The following is a 16,458-nucleotide window of genomic DNA, read 5'->3' on the forward strand; positions in this document are numbered from 1 at the left end:
AAACCTGCAAATAAGTAAATAAAAAATATATCTCAACAATTGATGAGACAAACATATCAAAGATATATTATATTCCAAAATCCAGATTAAGGACCCAAGTGGGACAAGAGGGTATGGACATTGTCCAGCAATCTCCAAATTTAACTTCTTTTTTAGAGTCATCCCTTGATGAAATACCACAAAGGGCAACTCTTTTAGTTACCTTTTGTAGAGAAAGGGATAAAAACCAGGTCCCTCAAAAGTATTTTGTCAATAAAGATTATAGGTTCTGTGGACAAAGGATCCAAATATTTCCCGACGTAGTTCGGGTGACACAACTAAGACGGAAATAATTTTTAGCCTTAAAGCCTAGAGTTTTGTCCCTAGGAGCAACGTTCTATTTAAAATGTGCAGTTGTCCATCAGAAGAATAAATTCATTTTTCAAGACCCCCACCCACCTGGAGTCCTTTCTGGTAGACAAGGAACAAGGTTGAGATTTGTAACTGCAAATAAGTCATTTTTCTCAGTAACTCAAGTTTACAGTTTTCCTAGTATTATATTTTGAAATATCCTCCCATAATGAGGACTAAATATTTTTGTTATGCTGTATTTATGGTAATAAGAATATTCTTTATATTTGTTATTACTAGACTAAACAAAAATATTTTCTTGATTGTTTACAATGTAATAATTGTTTGAAAATATCTTTTAGCATGTTCCCTTATGTAAGTATAATTTTCTTCCTGTAATTCTGTTATGTATTTCTTTTTTATTATTTTTTTTAGTGAATGTCACTAGTTTCTGGCCAGACCTAGGCTGTTGTGAGAGTGAAAATTTAGCTGTAGGATGCAGTGCGCATTGTCTCTGATGTTCCAAATAGGTGCTTGTGGCATTGAATGAGAGCAAAGCACTCCTGACTTTGTCTCTCTGTCCTCTTCTGTTTGGTCACTTTCCAGGAACCCCAGGAACAACCTAATGGCCTGAGTTTAAGAAATCAAAAAGAGAAACTATTTGCCTCTCACCATATATCTTCCAGCAATCTAACAAGGTGGCCCTATTATGTATGCACAGGAACCTACCATGTACTGAAATTCTAATTAATAAAATAAAAGGATAAACAATTGTCCTTAACTACTGGTCTTTTCTCTTCCAGTGGGAACAGAAAATATTTAAATTATTTTTCCAGTCACTCTTTCAAAATGCCCCGCTCCTTCCTTTATTCAGAGAGGAGTTTGTCTAGATTTGGAATCTCCTTCAGAATTTTGGCTCTTTGCTTGGCTTGGTCAAAACACCAATTTAATTGTCCTGCTTAATGTCATTTGATTGTTCACCAAACAACTGTTTCAAAAAACTGAATTTTCTTTAGCAGAATTACATCTCAGTATACAGAAGGAAAAAATGGGGTACAGTCGCTTCTCACTGATTTAGTCCAGCTTTTCCCCCTTTTATCCCTTCTGGCAGAAAAGGTTCACACTGGGTGATAACTGGCTTCAGAGCTATGCAATGCTCATGCACTTAATTCTCCCCTTCTGCTTGGAATCTGGACTTTAGAGTTTTCCCAGACACATTTTAAATTGTAAATCACTCCTGACTAGAACAGGTAAATTCCACGTTCCTGATCATTTATTTATTTTTAACTTTCTCTGTACTTCTTCCTTACCTTGACAGTGGATTTTCTTATTTTCACAGTCTCCTCCACTCTTTGATTTGCTCAGGCTTTAACAATGATAGATTTCTCTCTCTGTCCCCACTATTTCTGTCTGAAACAGGGTTTCCTCCTTTTCCCCTGAATCCAAGGCAGAGCTCAGCTGTAAGCCCCTGCCTCTGCACAAAATCAGTCTCTTTCTGCACCTGGCATTTTTTCCACAAGGAAGATAAGAACATAAGAACATGCTATACTGGGTCAGACCAAGGGTCCATGAAGCCCAGCATCCCTTTTCCAACAGTGGCCAATCCAGGCCAAAAGAACCTGGCAAGTACCCAAAAACTAAGTCTATTCCATGTTACCGTTGCTAGTAATAGCAGTGGCTATTAGGGATGTGAATCGTTTTTTAACGATTTAAATTATCGTCCGATAATTTTAAAATCGTCATTAATCGGTAAGGGACTCGATACAATAGGAATTCCCTCGATTTATCATGAAAAATCGTTAAATCGAGTACGGGAATTATTTGGGGGGAGGGCGGGAAAACCGGCACACCAAAATAACCCCTAAACCCACCCCGACCCTTTAAAACCAATCCTTTACCCTCCCCCACCCTCCCGAACCCCCCCAAAATGTTAAATTACCTGGTGGTCTGGTGGTGGTGGGGGGGGGGGGGGGGTCCCGGTGCGATCTCCCGCTCTCGGGCCATCGGCGCCATTTTGGCTACCACTGATAAAAATGGCGCCGATGGCCCGATAAAAAAAAAAACCCACCCCGACCCTTTACAAATTACCCCTTTGCTTCTCCCACCCTCCCGACCCCCCCCAAAAACCTTTTACATGTACCTGGTGGTCTAGCGGGGGGTCCGGGAGCCATCCCTTCAATCATACCCTCGGTGCCGGTGCCATTGCTGGACTGGTTTCAAAATGGCACCGATCGCCTTTGCCCTCACGATGTCACAGGGAGCGAAGTCCATGTAATGGACTTCTCCAAGAACTTATCCAATCCTTTTTTAAACATAGCTATACTAACTGCACTAACCACATTCTCTGGCAACAAATTCCAGAGTTTAATTGTGCATTAAGTCAAAAAGAACTTTCTATTATCCAAAAGAGTAAATAACCAATTCACATCCACCCGTTCTAGACCTCTCATGATTTTAAACATCTCTATCATATTCCCCCTCAGCCATCTCTTCTCCAAGCTGAAAAGTCCTAATCTCTTTAGTCTTTCCTCATAGGGGAGTTGTTCAATCCTCTTTATCATTTTGGTTGCCCTTCTCTGTACCTTCTCCATTGCAATTATATCTTTTTTGAGATGCGGCGACCAGAATTGTACACAGTATTCACCATGGAGCAATACAGAGGCATTATGGAAGATTACTGCCCTGGATGAGGTCACAAAACAGAAAATAGATCTTTCCATATGGCAGCTTGCAACACTGCCACTGGGCTAGCCCCAAGGATGGGGTTTAAACCAGGGAGAACAGGAATCTTAAAAAGTATCTAAGGCATCAGAGTTGTGTTATCTAGTTGTTAATCTACATAACCAACTCAATGCACTTCTCAACAGCACAATAGTGGAAAAAGGCGCATGCCTATCAAAGTAACATAAAATATGATGTGTAAATGAAAGCTGCTTTTAAGAACATGCCAATCTAATTGCACAATAGTGTGATTGAAATTCACTGTAGTAATATCAAGGACAGTGGAAGACTGGAACAAGTTTTGTCTTCAATTGGAAGGTTGTGGCCCTTATTTCTTGTGAAAAATTACAGAAAATGTATTTCCAGGTGCTGGTGATACCCAGTTATTTTATTCAATAGATTTTTTAGATGAGGTGAAGTATGATATGTACTTTCCTACCTTTGACCGGCAAATCATTGTAAATCCAGCATCTTTAAAAATGATTTCAGTTTTATACTGTCTGCAAACTCTAGACCTGCTCTCATGGAAACTATATAGGGCCCCATGCAACATACTGAAACATGCAAAGCATGCTATGTAGGAAGGCCTTACTATGCTAGTTAAAGGGATCTAAAAAAAAACATTAGCATGCACATTCTGAAATTTGCATATTTATACATACAAGTGTAGAAACATCATATGTAAAAGAAGAATTACAAAGCTCACACTAAATATCATGGCATGCTCGTGCTCCATGCTATTTTTCAAGCACTTAGCAAATGGTCATTATTTAATTCCTACCTTGGAATGATGTAGTTAGTAAGCCTGTTATTTTCTAAGGAGAAGCTAACTAGCTTGATCACAGTAAACTGAACATGCTCAGTTTGATTTTTCTCTTGTTTTCTCCTACTGGCTTCCATGGGGAATACAACTAATTCTGGTAAATGGAAGTTGCTTGTCAGTGCACAGTGAAAAAGTAGGAGATCTATTACACTCCAGGAGAGGAAGTAAAAGGAGAGCGGAAAGTCCAGGATGCCAGAAAACTGACACTACCACCCTCTCCATGAAGAAATATTTCCTGACGTAGATTCTGAGTCATCCCCCCTGAAGTTTCATATCGTGACCCTTAATTCTACTGCTTGCTTTCCAATAGAAAAGGTTCGAGGAATATGCATCATTAAAGCCTTTCAGGTATCTGAAGGTCTGCATCATATCTCCCCGCACCTCCTCTCTTCCAGGTTATACATATTGAGATCCTTCAGCTTCTCCTTATAAGTCAACTGCGACTAGGGTTTATTGAATCTGGACTTGGATCTGGGATGAGGTTGGACTTGATAATTCAAACCCACCTTCTTGTTCACATTTTCCAAGTCACAGAAATAGCAAACACGAAGGAAGAATCAAAGGCATTCTGCAGCTCTCTTGGCCACTAAGAATAGTTGCAGCCACCTACAACAAAATTGAAAACATAACAGTAATGGAGTCAACAACTCAAAATGTTTTTTTATAAACCCTAGTACTATGTATAGAAGGGTCCTCAACTCCTATAAGTTGTTTACATTATTACTTAGAAGGAAACTGAAAAAAATGATTACCAATAATGACTACTGTACTGCAAATAGCATTAATAATATAGGCTGGATACAAATACAAGTAGTTTTATTTTTTTACATGACCCATTGAAATGAAGGAGGAATATTTATAAAATGAAAGTCAAATATCTAATGAGGTTTATAAACAGAGAATTTCTATTGAAATTTCTATTAAACAGAATGGCAATGGCAGATAATATACGAAAAATCCCCTAATAAATATATCACTGTATTTGGATTAGTTTACAAATAAACATGTTCCAGTATCACTCATTATCGAAGTACTTTTCAACCTTTTTTATATTGTGGCACATCAAACCAAATTTTGCACTCTTCTCACTCCCCTCCCCCCCCTAGCTGGTGGAAGGTTGCACTTTTTACGCGTGTGTGCCTCAATTTTCAGGCTTCATTCTGCTATCTGAATGTGCGGAACCAGCCAGTTCTGAGATAACAAAGCCCCACACATTCAAACATCAGCTTGAAGCTGGCATAGGAAGTGCATGCAGGTGAGAAGCACTGCTCTTCTCCTTCCAGTGAGAAGGAAGGAGATGGCGGAAGATTATCAAAGTTCTGGTGGGCGAATCACTGAAAATATCACCTTCCTCAAAGAAGGCGGCAAAGAAGAGTGGAGATTCGGCTGGCCGCAAGCACTGCCCAGCTTGCTTGCAGCCCAGAAAACCACACACTTGGTGGGCGCGATTGAGAATGAGGTAGGAGTCAGGGGGCCAAGACTGGGGGGTGGCAGCACAACCGTGGGGGGGGGGGGGGAGCAGGCGCAAGGCAGAAGGTGCCTAGGCACCTAATCCCCTTGCACTAGCCCTGCTGGCAAGTACCCAAAACATTAAGTAGATCCCAAGTTTTTAATGCCAGTAATAGCAGTGGCTATTCCCTAAGGGCCGGATTTTAATACCTATTTTGAATAATAGAAGGACTAGGGGGCACTCCATGAAGTTAGCAAGTAGCTCTTTTTAAACTAATCAGATAAAATTATTTTTCACTCAATGCACAATTAAGCTCAGGAATTTGTTGCCAGAGGATGTGGTTAGTGCAGTTAGTGTAGCTGGGTGCTCTAATCACATCCTCTGGCAACAAATTCCTGAGCTTAACTGTGCATTGAATAAAAGAGAATTTTCTCTGATTAGTTTTAAATGTGCCACATGCTAACTTCATGGAGTGTCCCCTAGTCCTTCTATTATCCGAAAGAGTAAATAACCGATTCACATTTACCATTTCTAGACCTCTTGTGATTTTAAGGATCTCTATCCTATCCCCCCTCAGTCATCTCTTCTCCAAGCTGATAAGCCCTAACCTCTTTAGCTTTTCCTGATAGGGGAGCCATTCCATTGCCTTTATCATTTTGGTCATCCTTCTCTGAACCTTTTCCAAGGAGTATGGATAACAATCTGGCCACAGTACTCCTCACTTTCCCCACTGAGTAACTGAGCCCTGAAAGCCATCAGGACAGAAGCTACATGTGTACTGCTATTTTATATGTTTGTATTTTATTTGACTGTGTACATTGCCTTGAGCCTAAGGGCTAGGCAATTAATCACATTTGAATAAATGAAGTGAAATGAAATTCCTTATTTTATGTACACATAAACAAACTAAACCTCTGACAATGCACCCCAAAGAAATCAAAATCAACATTAAAGTAGAAATATTTAGACAGGAAAATTCTTATTTTTGCTTGTTATAGGGAAAATGATGGCATGGAAGAGATAGAGAGAGTACTTTATTAGAGGTTGCCTGTAATAGAATTATAGGCTGCCACGTTTGAAGTTCATGTTTTGAATAAAATTGCTATCCTTTGTCTCTGTTTTATAGCCCAGAGCACAACTTTTGTTCAATTTATGTAAGATGGTAGCAGTTAATTAAGAAATTAGACTTTACAAAACTGTATCTTTCTTGCAAGTTGAGGCATAAAGGGCACTATTTTCAAAAGGGAGCTGCCCAAATATAACATAGTAACATAGTGCTCCATATTCAAAAGCATTTAGCCAGATAACTTTCTGACTAAATGAAGATTTTAGCACTTATCTTGCTAAATTGTAGCGGAATTATAAATTAGCTGGCTAGAATTTAGCTGGATAAGTTAGGGGCATTCTCACAGGACAAGCAGGAGGGTAGTCTTCACATATGGGTGACATCATGAGATTGGAGCCCAATCACGGAACACTTTTGTCAAAGTTTCTAGAACTTTGACTGGCACCTACTGGGCATGCCCAGCATGGCACTAACCATGCATCCAGCAGGAGTCCCCCTTCAGTCTATTTTTTTCGTGTAGCAGTAGCCACGTGGGTTAAGGAGTTCTCTAGAGATTCCTGTCAGGGATTTTCCTCATGGAACTTTTTAAAAAAATTTCAAAAAATTCTACCCCATCCAGGGTCCCCCTATCAATTCCATAGTCTGCGGTCATAAGGTAAGGCTTTACCCCCGTTTGCGTTCGATTCCCGTTGAATTTTCCCTTCGGGCCCTAACGGCCATCAACCGCACAGCAGCTAAATTTTTGTCGAAGCCATGGCGTCGGGTTTTCATCAGTGCCCCGACTGTCCTCGGACAATGACAATCACAGACCTGCATAGGGTTTGTGTGTTGTGTTTGGATCCGACCATGTCGTCCTAACTTGCACCAAATGTGCCAAAATGACACCCAAGGGCGGTAAGGTCCGCTCAGAGAAGATGGAGTTTCTTTTTCAGGCAAAGCCACCGACTCCATCGAGCGCTTCAACATCGTCTAAGCCGGTGCTATCAACCTCTCGCCAGCAGTGGGACACCGGTGCTACCCACCCGGCATCGACTACTCTGAAGGCATCGACTTCTTCCTCCTCAGCTCCGGAGAAGGACCGAGGAGAACATCGTAAAAAGCATCTACACCGTCATCAGAAGGCTCAATCTGCTGATCCAGGCAAGCCCTTGGCATCGGCATCGAAAGAGCCACCTACAAAGAAACCCCGTCCTCTGCGACTGGGACACCGAGGCGTTCCCCACCTTCATTGGTGCTGGGAGCTGCGACTCCACTGTCACCGGTGGACCTTCCAGCTACGCCAGTACTGCCTCTTACTCCGGAGCTGGGGGTTGCACGCCCCAAGCTTCTGTGAGGAATTGGATCGGATGATCCAAGAGGCCATCGGAAAGGCACTGCAGGGCTTCCAACCTTCATCGACACCGGCACCGATGCCAGCCTCGGTCGCTGACCCGATCCCCATGGCACTCGCACCACTACTCGGCAGGCTAGATGCATTGATCGGTGCCCTTCCATCGGTGGAACCGAGGATACTGGTATGTCCAATGCCTTCCACCCCAATTCCTTTGTCATTGGAGGATGAAGAAACACCGAGGTTGGAACCTATGCCCGGGCCGTCTGGGTTCTTGCCACCGACTCGCCCGATGTCATCGGTTCCATCGGTGCCTATCCCGCCATCGATGCCGCATCGTCCTCATCCGGTGCCACCATTGATGCCGTCGGTGCCTAGGCCTGATCCTTCAGGAATAGCACCATTTCTTCCTTATGGAGACCCTGTGGGAGCCAGTGAACAACCTTACGATTCTTGGACCGATGATTCTTCCCAGGATACTGATGACTTACCTTCAGAGCCATCTCCCTCTGAGGAGAGAAGACGTTCTCCTCCAGAGGACCTGACCTTTATTAATTTTATAAAGGAAATGTCTGAAACAATTCCATTCCAACTTCAGACAGAAGAGGCCTCCAGGCACAAGATGCTGGAAGTGCTCCAATTTGTAGATGCACCCAAGGAGATCATGTCCATACCTGTTCATGAAGTCCTTATTGACCTACTAAAGAGAAATTGGGAACATCCAGGCTCTGTACCACCGATGAATCGAAAAACAGATGCCACCTACCTGATACAAACAGCCCCTGGTTTTCAAAAGCCACAGCTGGATCACCATTTTGTGGTAGTGGAGTCGGCCCAGAAAAAGGCATGCCGTTCTAAGCTTCATTCTTCCATACCTCCAGGGAAGGAACAGAGATTCCTGGATGCCTTTGGCCGTCGTGTTTTTCATGGTTCAATGCTTATTTCTCGCATTGCTTCCTACCAGTTATACATGACCCAGTATAACAGAGACCTTTTTAAGAAGATCCAGGATTTTTCTGAGTCTTTACCCAACCAGCTTCAGGATCAGCTCAATGCCCTGGCTCAGAAGGGGCTAGATGCTGGTAAGCATGAGGTCCATGCTGCCTATGACATTTTTGACACTGCCTCTAGAGTGTCTGCAGCGGGGATTAGTGCACGACTGTGGACCTGGCTAAAGTCCTCGGACCTAAGACCAGAGGTACAGGACCGATTGGCTGACCTGCTCTGCGCTGGAGATAATCTCTTGGGGACAAAATCCAGGAGACCGTAGCACAGCTCAAAGACCACCACGAGATGCTACACCAGTTTCGTCAGTACCTTCTGATTTCCCGTCCACCTCTAAGAGGGCATTCAGAAGGGACACTAAGTGACCGTTCTTCAAGCCACGGAGATATTATCCCCCTGCTACTCGAGGTCACCCCTCCAGACCTTAGCAGAAAGATCAGACCAGACAATTCAGGCCTCAGAAGACTCAGACAGCCCCTCCACCGGGTCCAGCAGCTGGATTTTGACTCATCACTGGAGAGCATAAGCCAACTTCCTCTACCATCCATACCCGTCGGCGGTCGGTTGTGCCACTTTTCCAACATATATGGCACACGATCACTTCAGATCAGTGGGTATTCGCTGTAGTGGCTCAAGGTTACCACCTCAACATCCTGACTGTACTGGCGGACTCCCCACCTCGGCTGACATGGGGATCGTCTGACCACTCCTCTCTTCTGGAGGAGGAGGTTTCAACCCTTCTGAAATCCTGGGCGATAGAACCAGTGCCCCTCTCTCAGCAGGTATCTGCAAAAGGAAAAGTTTAAGATGCAAAAAATCGACCTGCGCCAGGCGCGCACTTTTTAACATGGAACATTTTACACCTGCCCTGGAGCAGGTGTAAAGTCTTGTCGCACATCAAGGGCTCAGGAAAAAAATACTACTTTTCTGTGGTTCTTCCTACTTAGTGTCATCACAATATTAAGTAGGGGGAACCACAGAAAGCAGCATCATAAATAAAAAAAAAAAAAGCTTGAGGAAAAAAAAAATTCTGGGTGCACAATATACACGCCTAATATACACGCTCCAGGCCAGGTATATTGTGCCGGTAAATTAGCTGCTGCGGGATAAAACAGACTCTCGTATTGAGCATCTGTTTTCATAACCTGCACACAGCCACGTCTCCTGGGCACCTGATGCCAAGGACATGCTAGGAACACACAATATATCCCTATCGTGTCCTTTTTAGCATGGCAGCTCATGGATGCCCAGGAGAGGTGGATGCGTGCTCACTGAAAAAATGGGCACCCAGTCTGAACACCTGTTTATATGCGCTGGATGAATCAGGCCCCTACAAATTAGTCTTGCAATTACTGATTCATAGTGAGATTATAGAGACATTACTCCAGTGAACCATGGCCCAGTTTCTCATGTCACATTTTAAAAGTAAACTGGTTCACAGCCAGCGGAAACCTGTGGAGTCAAATTCAAAGGGTTTAGGTGCCTAGCTGTAGGGATTAGGAACATAAATTGGATCCTTTGAAAACCGATTAGGACTGAACACCTAATGAGTATGCATGAGATAGATTTGCATGCTCTGGGTTTCCTCTATATGCAAATATGTCTTATGCATATTTCTGTTCTGAAAACCAGACTGGTTAGGTTTGCCTCCAGGATAGGGCTGAAAACCACTAATCTAGTGTATGTTGCAAATATAGCTCTATAATGATGGGGCATGGCTTTCTAGTTTTAAACTCTTGGATTGAAAATGTCAGAAATCAGGTTCAGAACGGTGAGCAGTCTGGGCAGTAAAAGCAGGGGCCTTCTCTTTAATGAGAGTTCTGCCCTCCAGCAATAAAAAGTCATCTTGGTTTTATCCACCAGCTCAGCTCATTCCGGAAGTTCTTACATGATCAGAATGATGGTGAGTGCAAATGAGGAAGGAAAGCAAAATGAATTCAGCCAATAGAGGGAAAGCCACACATTTGTGTATTGCATTTATCTGAAGTCTGAGAACTGGCATTTCAGCTACATAGTGTTCACATCTTTTTTTAAGGAAGGGATATATTTGAAAAGATCATTTCCTTATGGGGTTTTTTTTTCTAATTCATAACCAAATTGAATGCATCAGTCAAGGTGGTGGTGGTTTTATTTTAGTTTCTAGTTTACGTGTGCCAGGTTCAGCAAAATTGCTCCCTGCCATTGTGTTGCCAAGAAGCTGTTGTCCTTTGCCCAACAGGAGGAAAACACACGTACCATTATTTGAAAAGCGTAAGGAGGGAGATCTGAGAAGGAACAAGTAGAAGGAGCAACATTCTATCTAGCCTCAGTTCTAGTCCCAGTGTTTATCTTATGGGAAATTTTCCACATTTTCCCCCTCCCACGTCCTCTGAATGCACTCCCTAAATCTGAAAACTGAAATGTTTTAATATTTCCCTAATGACCTAGCTCCACATCAAGCTTGGCTGAGCTAGCTTCAGCTGTTTAAGAGTTATAAGGGGGGACACTCACCAAAAGGAAGAGGCCACAGCATACACAAACATTAGTATGATCTGATAAGCCTCATTTCTTATTGAACCAAGGCTAAAACCAGAACAATGTCAGAACTTGCCAATTCCTCTTCTAAAATGGATTTTTATTCTTACATATTTATATATTTTATTTATTTATCCAGTTTTACATACCGTCATTCAGTTTCGCCATCACAACGGTTTACAAGTTTCGATGTATAACAAAGTGTTAAAGGGTTAGTAGAGGCATTATAGAACAGATTTCATTATAGAATTGGTAAGGTTAAATATGCGATTTCCATGGTTACAACTGGTTACATAGAAAAGGTAAGGTATAACGGTTAACAGGTTGGGAGGAAAAGATATATAAAGGTTCAGAGCCATAGTATATTGTGAGGAGGAATTGTAAATGTCATTGGGTGTTTTGGTAGACTTTGGTGAACATCCAGGTTTTCAGTTCTTTCTTGAAGGTTTTTAAGTTTTGTTGAGTTCTTAGTTCCGTTGGGAGTGTGTTCTCTCTCCTACCGCAAAGCCCTCCTTTTACAGGGAATTTCAGTGCTAAGACTCCATTTCTCAAATAAATTTAATTGAACCCTTTAAGATCTTTGAAAAAAAAGTTGAACATATTCTTTATCAAGTATGGGAGACTCTGGAAGCCTTGGATTAAGATTTTCTGAATAGCTCCAGAGACAAAATGCATCCCAAATTCACAGGGAGAGTAATTTTCAAAAGATTTTACCTGGATAACTAAGCGGTTACCGGGGTAAAATCAGGAGGCTGACAGTTGCCCTTCTCCTCTGAGGGTAAACGTAGCCATGCTATCTTACAGCACAGACACTTTACGCTGCACAGGTGTGAAGCCGGAGGTGAGGGAAGGGCGGGGCTGGCAAGAAATGCCTGGGTATTTCATTTTGAAATCACCACAGTGCTTTGGGGCAGATTTTCAAAGCCTGGCGGCACGCGTAAAGCCTCGGGACGCGCGTATGTCCTGGGGCTTGAAAAAAGGGGCGGGGCGGGGGCGGGACCGAGGCCTCTGGCACAGCGGCCATTTGCTGCTGTGCCGGGGGATCGCACGCCAGCAGCTGGCTGGCATGCGCAAGTTATGCCAGCCAGAGGCAGGCGTAACTTACAAAATAAAGGGGGGGGGGGATTTAGGTAGGGCTGGGGGGCGGGTTAGATAGGGGAAGGGAGGGGAAGGTGGGGGAGGCCGAAGGAAAGTTCCCTCTGAGGCCGCTCCGATTTCAGAGCGGCCTCGGAGGGAACGGGGAAAGCCATCGGGGCTCCCCTAGGGCTCGGCGCGCGCAAGCTGCACTAGTGTGCACCCCCCTTGCGCGCCAACACCAAATTTTATAACATGCGCGCGGCTGTGCGCACGCATGTTATAAAATCGGGCGTATATTTGTGTGCGCTGGGTAGTGCGCACAAATGTAGGCCGCGTGGGTAGGTTTTAAAATTTGCCCCATTGTACATAGTCTGTAAGTGGTAAAGTGCCATTGATTCCCATTCCATTCCAGTTGACCAGTTCTGTTCAATTTTGTTAGCGATATTCACTTCGTTCAATGTGTTGTATAAGCCCAATTTTACAAAGCCCACGTAAGGCTGAGGTCTGTGTGTACAAAAGTATTCATGGCCTTTAGCTTTAATTTTCAAAGTGAAATTATGCCCATAGGTTGGTTTTGAAAATTAATGGAGCCATGCGTATCTTAGTATCGCACAGGTATTAACATTTACACCTGCTAGAGAGCAGGTATAAATGTCCACAAGGATATTATTTACGCACATCTTTTTAATTAATTAATTAATTGATTTATTTATTAATTTTTTCGAAATTCAAAAGTACATATAAATGATTCCACCCCAGGGAGCACCTCTTTGCAATATGCATAAAAACATGTATTGATTTCACTTCTGTGTTTATTTTTACGCATATAACCCCTGGGACAATTTTCATAAAAGCTTTTTCACGCGCGTAAAAGTGTGTTTTACATGCATATATACTTTTGAAAATTACCCCCATAAGCTCTTACATCATCATATTATTAAATCAGATTGCTACTTCTGGTAATCTATTACTTAAATATGACTTCATCATCAATAAATTTCATCTTTATTTAAAGTGTCATCCATTTTTTTTTTTTTTGCTGATCAGGAGACAGTATAACTGTGCGATTTATCAGCCTCCTCCACTTGCGAAGATAAATGTTGTATCAGGTCCTGGTCATTATGTATTCACTCTCTGTTTATATATGTTGGATTAAATAAATACATATATTTATATGCATACATTTGTTTGCATTTTAAATGAAAAAATACCTTGGCAAACCTGCAAATTTATGTCAGGCAGGAAGTGTCTTTGAGATAACAGTAGCATAAAAACAGCCTGCCTTGTGTATTTTTCTGATAAGTATTCTTCCTATGGATGCATAAAACAGAATGTTGTTTGTGGCAAGATGCAAAAATTGGAAAGTGTTATCAATCAACTAGAAAAGAACACTTCATTTCCTCTATTTCATCTTTTTCACTAACGTGTCCTCTATCTGGGAGACCGAGAGAAAAGGTCAAACATTGCTTTTTCAACGTGTCTTTTAGTATGGTATGTGCGTATTGCTATCAAACAAGCATGCATTGACATCGCATAATATTTGAGCTGGTGCTAGGAAATTAATTTCTGAAATCCCCTCCTCTGTTAGAGTAATGAGGAGAAAATGCAAATATACAACACATTTATCTTTAAGTGAGCAGGCAGCATCAAACTTGTATAAGTTCCAGATCAGGTTTGCAACAATAAGATTCTGAGTTTGCTGCTGTGCTGGCACTGTAAATCAAGCAGATGCATGAAAGCAAGAATGGTGATCTCTAGCCTGGTCTGGCTTTCAGGATTTCCATAATGAATATTCATGCCATTTATTCACATACATTTGATTCAGGGCTGGCTTAGGTTGCATAATTGGGCCATCCTGCGAGTCAGACTGGTCTGCAGCACTCCAGGAGTGGAGTTCACCATCCCTACATTATAGCATATGAGCTGCATATGATTATTCCTCTGCCTTTACTGATGAGCAGGCCAAGCCCAGCTATCAAAGCTGAAGACTTGATAGGCAACACTTCTCACTGTCACCGACCGATACAATGTAAGAGCAGGAATAATAGTGCTGCTTGGTATTCTTTGCTAAAGCCAGCTTTGGAAAATTGCACTCGCCATGCATCCCAGGACGTGGTCAATCTCCGCCCCCGTGCTACGACTATTTGGTGATGCCCATCACCTGCCATGCTACATCAAGACCAGGCAACCTGTCCCCAAAAGGGTGGGCTAGGTGAGAAAACCGCTGAAAGAAGAAGCTAGTAGATGGGCCAGCCAGCCTTTATCTTTATTGCAATGTATTAATCGCTTACACCATGAGGTACTAAGTGATTTACAGTGTGACACATATTCAGCAAGGTCAATATATAAAAACATCAAGACATAACTGTTTAAATTGTGCTTACTGGCCAACCCCCCTGCCTCTGTCCCCTCCCCTGCTTCGGAGGTGGTGCACCTCCACGGTTGTTCCCACTACTTAGGTTAAACACTCATGCTGCCAGAGAACAACCCACCTGACTCATACAGCAGAGTCACTGACGGCTGCCTGGAGGAAAGCAAAAATAGAGCTGCAGGGGGTGAACTGTTGCAGAGCAGAAAACAAGGTTGGGAGCATCAAAACTGCGTTTTCTAAGAGGCAGTGAGAAAAACTGCAGCAGTAGACCAACCAGGAGGATATACCTCTCATTATGGGCCACCCTACCCTGCATGGAGAGGTCTCCACTACCTAGAATGTCACCAGCACCGGTAGGCTGAATCTCCAATTCTCCTGCCCTCCAGCCCACAGGTTGGCAAGCAACGTTTTATTTATTTATTTAAAACATTTCTATTCTGCTGATCATTAAATCTCGGCACATTACAAGTAACATACACAAAATTGCATCAACCACCATTACCGCAACATAGAACCCTAGAAGCGTGCTAGCAGACAATGACCGTACAGCCCAACCACCAACTAATTTAGCTTTACAATTCCCATCACTATTTCAAAGATCTTCTGTGTTTGTTCCATGGAGGCTATTCCAAGTAACCACTACCCTCCCTGAAAAGACCCACTTAATAAGATTACTGGGTCTTCCCTCTCATTCTAAAGCCCCTTTTCCTTTGAGAAGACCCACCTATTGTGCATGTAAACCTTTGAGGTATTTAATTATCTCTATTGTATCTCCCCATCCTGCCTTTCCACTCGGGTATTCATCATCTATTCCCATATGCTCAAGAAATAATTAGCATCCTAGGGAATGTTGGTGAATTATTTCGCTATCAGAACTAAACCGGTGAACAGTAAGATGCTTAAAACCATAACTCATGGTGACCACAGCCATAAGACAGAGCAGACACATGTTAAAGCACAACTCTCTCATGGTAGGACACCCCTAATTATATAACAAAACACATCTGTGCACCAGATGTCCTCATCTTGGAAGGAAGAGGCCCATGCCAAGAACTGAGACTCTCTTTTAACTGTCCCACAAAGCATGCTCTGCAAACTGCAAGCTTCCACATGTAAGGGGGTGGCATGGCAACCGTCCCCAATGGGCCACAGCCAGGCCCTCAGGGCCTTTAAATTTGTTTTTATTTTGGCCCTTCCACCCCACTGCCAGAAGGCTTGCAATAATGAAGGCCCCCAACTCCAGATATGATAACAACAATTTTTTTTAGTAATATTATTATTATTATTATTATTATTAATAATTATAATTTTTTTTATACTACCAGGCAGCTGATAATAGCGAGATCCTACTACTCGCGCTCGACCTAGGGGAACCTGTCCCCCCACAAGAAAGGGTCATACGGCACCATATTCTCAGCCCTTCTCTCAACCAGTTCCATCATTCTAGGACCTGATTTTCATAGTGACTTCCACAGTTTGACATCTACTTTTACGTGCACTGGGAGTTGGAGGCAGGGATATAACTCACGTGCATACTTTTTTATTTTTGAAAGTATGCATGTATGTTGCAAGTTATGTCCTGCGTGGAGCAGGTGTAACTTTGTGCGTGGACAATTCTGCAAGTGCTTGGCCAATTAGGGAAGGTTTTCCAGAATGAATTGTGTGCAAATTTGACTGCTATGTGCAGGGTTATAAAATTACCCTCCATATGTCATTTTTACGATGTTGCCTCCAGAAGGGAACACAGTCACATAGAAAGAAAATAACAAAT

The 16,458-nt window shown here is 42.6% G+C and overlaps 1 protein-coding gene across 1 annotated transcript in view; it reads left to right on the forward strand.

Annotated features, from left to right (window-relative positions):
* The window catches only part of LOC115099811 (cytosolic carboxypeptidase 6-like), a 1,627,912-nt gene that overhangs the window by 1,219,793 nt on the left and 391,661 nt on the right, over positions 1-16,458 (forward strand). The window lies entirely within an intron of this gene.

This window comes from Rhinatrema bivittatum, chromosome 10, assembly GCF_901001135.1.
Source record: "Rhinatrema bivittatum chromosome 10, aRhiBiv1.1, whole genome shotgun sequence".
NCBI lineage: Eukaryota > Metazoa > Chordata > Amphibia > Gymnophiona > Rhinatrematidae > Rhinatrema > Rhinatrema bivittatum.